The sequence below is a fragment of the Tamandua tetradactyla genome, chromosome X (genome assembly GCF_023851605.1).
Source record: "Tamandua tetradactyla isolate mTamTet1 chromosome X, mTamTet1.pri, whole genome shotgun sequence".
Classification (NCBI taxonomy): Eukaryota; Metazoa; Chordata; class Mammalia; order Pilosa; family Myrmecophagidae; genus Tamandua; species Tamandua tetradactyla.
Window position 1 is genome coordinate 115608351 of NC_135353.1, and position 7697 is coordinate 115616047.

Below are 7697 nucleotides of genomic sequence, written 5' to 3' on the forward strand. Positions count from 1 at the left end.
TATAACTATTTGTTAAAATGTACTTGGAAATGTATTGCTTTTTTTATATATACGTTATATTTCACAATTTTAAAAAGTAAAAAAAAAAAAAACTTGATACAATTAGTTTTCAACAACCCTTTGATGGTCTACATCTTCAAAAATATCAGTCCAATCCAATCCCCCTCCAAACCCCATCCCCACAAAAAGCACATAACAGAATTTTTTGCAAGTATGGTTTGGGATTTTTTTTTAAAAAAGGTCCCCAGGGCAAGTTATTTATAGTTTAATTGCCACTGTCAAGTGATTTGGACCTTGACCTGGACCAGAACCTCTGGCAATCTGATGCCGGATACTTAGATCTGCTTGAAGAGCCATGTTTCTGCCTCTTCTCAGGTGCAGAAGACCTACTAACAGAACTGGACTTGCTCCAGTTCCTGCTCCTTGACTGGCTGTAGGACTTGCAAATACAAGAATAAGATCAGTTCTGAGACCTAGAGGAAGTCTTTGCCTGGGACTAGGACCTGCTTCTTGATCTACTGTGCATTTTGCTGCCTTCAATTAATTTGATTTTTCTCCCATTTAGTTCCTTTCCAGAAAGTTTTTCAATAGCATTCGTTAAGTCACCATAAGAGGCACTCAACTACCACTTCATTTAATTTAGGTCAATGCATCCGTAAAGGTAACCTCCCCACTTGTCTCCCACAATTTTTGAGATCCTGCCAGCTGACTCTTGAAGATAAATTCTCAACTATAAGTCAATTTTCTATTCTTGCAGGTGGAGTATATCATCTATCATTTCAAGGTCTGCAATTACTAAAACAATCAGAGTAATAGTCCTCTACCTCTTCCACCTTGAGATGGACCCCCAGCATGTTGAATAGTTACCATTTCACTGCAGAGTTCTTTTCCGTGAGATTTATAAACAGCATCATCTGCATCACTTAGATCCTCAAAGTCCATAAAACCAAACCCTCTTTTCAGATCAATATTTCTTATTTGTTCATGCCCATTAAAGAATCTTTCCATGGCTCTCTCTCTGGCTACTGGATTTAACCTCCTGATGAATAGCAAACATGACTCATGATGTCCAGCTAGTGTTATTAGACAGGATCTTTGGCAGCTGAGATCCAGAATTATCTAAAGTCTGTGACAGAGTTGTCTGCCTCCCTACAGACCACGACTTAACTTGACTACCTCTCCCCGTATTTAACTATTTTTTCTCTCATTGCATGTGCTTTGGATGTAAGATCTAAGAAACTACTGCCCAACACTAGGTTTTGAAAATGCTTCCCTACATTTTCTTCTAGGAGTTCTATGTACTGGCTCTTACATTTAGGTGTTTGATCCATTTTTTTTAACTTTTTTTATTGTATAGTATAACATATATACAAAGCAAGGAAATGAAGAAACAATAAGTTTCAAAGCACTCTTCAAAAAGTGGCTACAGGGTAGATCCCAGAGTTTGTCATGGGCTACCATATGATCCTCTTATATTTTTCCTTTAGCTGCTCAAGAATATAGGGGTCTAGAGGGATTAAATACTTATTTATCATTACAATCAACTTTTTTTTCCTTCTTTTTTGTGAACAATAACATATATACAAAAAAGCTATAAATTTCCAAGCACAGCAACCACAATTAGTTGTAGAAAATTTTCAGACTTTGACATGGGTTACAATTTCACAATTTTATTTTCTTACTTCTAGCTGATCTAAAATACTGGAGACTAAAAGAGATATCAATATAATGATTCAGTGTTCACATTCATTTGTTAAGTCCTATCTTCTATGTATAATTCCACCATCACCTACCTTTGATCTTTCCATCCCTCTCTTTAGCGGTGTTTGGGTTATGGCAATTTTAAATTTTTGATATTGGAAGGGTCTGTCACTAACATGGGGTAGGGAGATGGAGCTATCTGATGTTCTGGAAAGGCTGGGCTTTGCATCAGGACTTATCTGGTCTAGGGACCCATCTGGAGGTTGTAGGTTTTTGGAAAGTTACTCTGGTGCCTGGAACCTTTGTGGAATCTTATAAATTGCCCTAGGTGTTCTTTAGGATTGGCTGGAACAGTCCTGGTTCGGGGTTGGCAAGCTATGATAGGCAGCAAGGCTTGCCTGAAGCTTGCATAAGAGCAACCTCCAGAGCAGCCTCTTGACTCTATTTGAACTCTCTCTGCCACTGATACTTTATTAATTACACTTTTTCCCCCCCATTTGGTCAGGATGGAATCATTGATCCCACGGTGCCCAGTCTGGACTCATCCCTGAGAGTCCTCTCCCATGTTGCCAAGGAGATTTTCACCCCTGGATGTCATGTTCCGTGTAGTGGGGAGGGCAATGCTTTTACCTGCAGAGTTGGGCTCAGAGAGACTGAGGCCACATCTGAGCAGCAACAGAGGTGTTTGATCCGTTAATTTTTCTATAGGGTGTGAAATAGGGTGCACTTTCATTCTTTTGAACATGGATATCCAGATCTTCCTGCACCATTTATTGAATAGACAGCTCTGTCCTAGTTCAGGGAACTTGGGAGCCTTGACAAAAAATCTATTGAAAGTAGATCTGAGGGTCTATTTCTGAAATCTCCATATGATTCCATTGATCAATACGTCTATCTTTTTGCCAACCTTATGCTGTTTTTACCACTGTGGCTTTATAATACACTTTAACATCAGGAAGTGAGTCTGTTCCTTCCTCTTCATTCTTTTTCAAGATGTTTTTGGCTGTTCAAGGCCCCTACCCTTCCAAACAAATTTGATAATTTGCTTTTCATTTCTGCAAAGTAGGCTGTCAGATTTTGACTGGTATTGCATTGACTCTGTAGATCAATAGTAGAATTGACATCTTAACAACATTTTGCTTTCCTATCCATGGAAACAGAATGTCTTTCCATTAATTTATGACTTCTTTGATTGTTTTAGCAATGTTTTGTAGTTTTTTTTTAATAAGTCCTTGGTTAAGGTTATTTCCCAGATATTTGATAAATTTAGTTGCTGTTGTAAATGGTATTTCTTTCTTCATTTCCTCCTTGGCTACCTCATTACCCATGTATAGAAATACTACTGACTTTTGCATCTTGATCTTGCATCCCATCACTTTTCTGAACTCATTTATTAGCTCTAGTAGTTTATCATAGTTTTTAGAGACTTTCTAAATATAAGATCATATCATCTGCAAATAGTGAAAGTTTTACTTCTTCCTTTCTGATTTGGATGCCTTTTATTTCTTTTGATTACTTAATTGCTCTAGCTAGAACTTCTAGCACAATGTTGAACAACAGTGGTGGCAATGGACATCCTTGTCTTGTTCCTGATCTTAGAGGAAAAGTTTTCAGTCTCTCACCATTGAGTACAACGTTAGCTGTGGATTTTCATATATGCCCTTCATCATGTTGAGGAAGTTTCATTCAATTCCTACTTTTGAAGTGTTTTTATGAAGAAAGGATGCTGGATTTTGTGAAATGCCTTTTCTCCATCAATCAAGATGATCATATGGCTTTTATGTTTTCATTCGTTAATGTGGTGTATTACATTAATTGATTTTCTTGTGTTTAACCACCCTTGCATGCTTGAAATAAAAGTCACTTTATCATGGTGTATAATTCTTTTAATGTGCTGTTGGATTCGATTTGCAAGTATTTTATTGAGGATTTTTGCATCTATATTGGTGTGTAATTTTCTTTTCTTGTAGTATCTTCATCAGGCTTTGGTATAAGGCCTCATAGAGTGAATTAGGTAATGTTCTTCCCTCTTCAATTTTTTGGAAATGTTTGAGTAGGATTGGCATTAATTCTCCTTGGAACGATTGGTAAAATTCACCTGTGAAGCCATCTGGTCCAGGGCTTTTCTTTGTTGGGAGGCTTTGGTGACTGATTCAATCTCTTGTGATTGCTTTGCTGAGGTCTTCTACTTCTTCTCTAGTCCGTGTAGATTGTTCCTGTTTTTCTAGTAAATTGTCCATTTCATCTAAATTGTCTAATTTGTTGGCATACAGTTCATGGCATCTTGTTATGATCTTTTTATTTCTACGGGGTCCATGGTAATGACCTCCCTCTCATTTATTTTTTGTTTGTTTGTTTGCATCTTCTCTCTTTTTGTCTTTGTCAGTCTAGGTAATGGTTTGTCAATTATATTGATCTTTTCAAAGAACCAAGTTTTTGGTTTTATTGATTCTCTGTATTGTTTTTCTTTCTCAATTTCATTTATTTCTGCTTTGTTGTTTTTTCCTTCTGCTTGCTTTCAGAATAGTTTGCTATATTTTCTCTAGTGTCTCCAGGAGCTCAGTTAGATCTTTGATTTTAGCTCTTTATTCCATTTTAATGTAGGCATTTAAGGCCATAAATTTTCCTCACAGCACTGTCTTTGCTGTATCCCATAAATTTTGATATGCTATGTACATAATGTCATTCATCTCAAGATATTTACCGAACTCTCTTTCAATTTATTCTTTAATCCATTGATTGTTTGAGAATGTTGTTTAACCTCCATATATTTGTGTCACCCTCAGTTTTGAAGAACAGTTTTGCCAGTTAAAGAATTTTTGCCTGGCAGTTTTACTCTTTCAGTATCTCAAATACATCATACCACTGCCTTCTTGCCTCCTTGGTTTTCAATGAGAAATCAGTACTTAGTTTATTGAGAATCCCTTGTATGTGACAAATCACTTTTCCCTTGCTGCTTTTAGAAGTTCTGTCTTTATTTTGGTGTATAGCATTCTGATTATTATGAGTCCCTGAATAGGTTTGTTAGGATTTAATCTGTTTGGAGTACAGTGTGCTTCTTGGACATGTTTTCCATAAGAATTGGGAAGTTTGGGCTGTTATTTACTCAAATATTCTTTTTGCCCTTTTTCTCTTCTCTTCCCCTTCTGGGACACCCATGACTCTTATACTTGTGCATTTTGAGCTGTTACTCAAATCCCCACAAAAATGGTTCCTGTTTTTCTATTCTTTTCTCTATCTGTTTTTCTGACTGTACAATTTTTGTTATCCTATCTTCTAGCTTGCTGATTCTTTCTTCTGCCTGCCTGTTCAAAAATGCTGTTTTATGCCTCTAGTGTAGTTTTTTTAATTTCAGTTATAAAAACTGATTTTCCCCCTTATTCCTGAGATACCCAATTTTAAAAACAGTTTCTTTCACAGACCATATCATCGGTCTAATGTGTACATCAATGGCTCTTGGTATAATCACAGAGTTGTGCATTCATCACTACAATCAATTTGAAAACATTTTCAATGCTCCAAAAAGGAAAATCCTATACTATTCATATATTCCTATTATTGACACTTAGCATTGGTATGGTACCTTTGTTAAATTAATGAAAGAATATCATAATATTTCTATTAACTACAGTCCATAGATTGCATTAGTTGTATTCTCCCATATAACATCTTATTACTAACACCTTCTAATAATGATGTACATTCATTCTATTTCATGAAAGAAGATTCTTATATTTGTACTGTTAACCACAGTCGTCATCCACAGTAGGGTTCAATATTTTATACAGGCCCATGTTTTTTGCTTTAGTTTTCCTTCTATTGACACACAAGACCCTGAACTTCCCCTTCCAACCACAATCACACTCATAATTTAGAGACATCAATTACATTCACAATAATGTGCTGCCCTCACTTCTATCCATTGCCAGATATTTACAATCAACCTTATTAAAACTTCTGCAGAAATTAAGTATTTGTTCCCCATTCTGTATGCTCATTCAGTCTCCTGGTAACCTATAGTCTAGATTTTAACTCCACAAGTTAACTCATTTTAATTAGTTTATATTAATGAGACCATATGATATTTGACCTTTTGAATCTGGCTTATTTCACTCAATTCAATGTCTGCAAGGCTCATCCATGTTTTTGCCTGCATCAGGATTTCATTTCTTCTTTCTTTCATTTTTTCCATGTTTCTTTATCATTCTAATAGAGCCCATTCACATTATTTAAAAGATAAATTATAAATAAAGACACTCACAAATTGAGTACAGGCAGAATTCCTCATATGTAAGTTCTCTGGTTTGCTTATCAGAGTGGTAGACGAGAACTTCCCACTTCCATTTATATTATGAGTTCTTTCAAAAGGTATATCATCAGAACAACTACTAAGGGCTTTGCTACAAATATGACAATCATATGGATTCTTTCCTGGGTAAGTTTTCTTATATTAACTGAAGTGGTACTGATGATTAAAGGCACTATCATATTGATTACAAGCACTGTTTCTTCAGTATATGAGTCCTCTGGCACGTTTAAAGGTTAAAGCTATGGCTGAAATCTTTTTCATATTCAAAACATGTAGTATGAGTTCTCTCGTTCTATCTAAGGACAGAATATTGACTGAGGGCTTCCCCACATTGATGATATTCATAGATTTCTTCTCGAGTTTGGATAATTTCATGCTAATAGAAAAAGTAAGGCGTTCCCATATAGGTGACAATCTTACGGCTTCTGTCCACTGTACATTCTCTCATGTTCCCTGAGGTCAGAACTATGAGCAAAAGCTGTCCAACATAGATGACATTCATGGGGTTTCTCTCAAATCTGAGTTCTCTCATGTTGTCTGAGGGTATAACAATGACTGAAGGCCTTCTCACATGTATGGCATTCATAGATTCTCTATCCAGATAGCTGCTCTCTCATGTCGTCTAATATTAGAATATTGACTCGGGGTTTTCCCACATAGATGGCATTCATAGTTTCTCTTTGGTGCGAGTTCTCACATATCATATATGAGGTCAGATCAATGAAGGCTTCCCCACAGGTATGACATGCATGGAACCTACCGCCAGTGTGCGTACTCTCATGCTATCTAAGATGATACTGAGTGAAGGTTTTCCCACATAGTTGGCACTCATAGTTTCTCTCCAGTGTGAGTCCTTACATGTTGTCTGAGAGTAGAACAATCGTCAAAGGCTTTCCCATGTCTATGGCATTCATAGGGCTTCCCTTCAGCGTGGGTTCTGTCATGTTATCAAAGGTGATAATATTGACTGAAGGCTTTCCCACATGTGTGGCATTCATAGAACTTCTCTCCAGTGTGTGTTCTCTCATGTAGTCAAAGATAATAATATTGATTGAAGGCTTTACCACATGTATGACATTCACAGGGTTTCTCTCTTGTGTGAATTCTCTCATGTCATCTGAGGGTAGAACAATCACTGAAGGCTTTCCCAGATGTATAGCATTCATAGACATTCTCTCCTGTGTTATGTCATGTTCTCTAAGAGAAAAAGATTGACTGAAGGCTTTCCCACATATATGGCATTCATAGAGTTTTTCTCCAGTGTGACTTCCCTCATGTTCCTGCCCACCTGAGTGCCCAGCCTCCAAACTCAATCCCAGCAGGCCCAGAAGGCAGACATTACTGAGGAACAGGCCACTTCAGATAGATGTGTTAAGCTGCAGTGGACAGAGGAGCATGCCACCTGTCCAGCAACCCTGATTTCTCTGGATCCCCCTCTCTGTGGCCTCTCAGAGACTTAGCAGCAGAAATGGAAGTCTGGTTTGTGAGTACCATGGCACCAGCAATATGATGATATAGTAGAGCCCAGGCCATGACACTCCTTGCTCTGCCCTACATGGAGACACCACTGCTCCCATGTCCAAGACTTGCCAGGGACAGCCCTCCTCTGGCTGTCTTTATGGAACAACTATGGGTGCAGAAGACAAGGGGTCCTAACTGGAAGGTAAAACCCAGGCATTCTGGCCTT

The 7697-nt window shown here is 37.5% G+C and overlaps 1 pseudogene; it reads right to left on the reverse strand.

Moving 5' to 3' along the window:
• Positions 1-265: 265 nt before the first annotated feature.
• On the reverse strand, positions 266-6954 carry LOC143672022 (serine/arginine-rich splicing factor 5 pseudogene; annotated as a pseudogene).
• Positions 6955-7697: the final 743 nt, after the last annotated feature.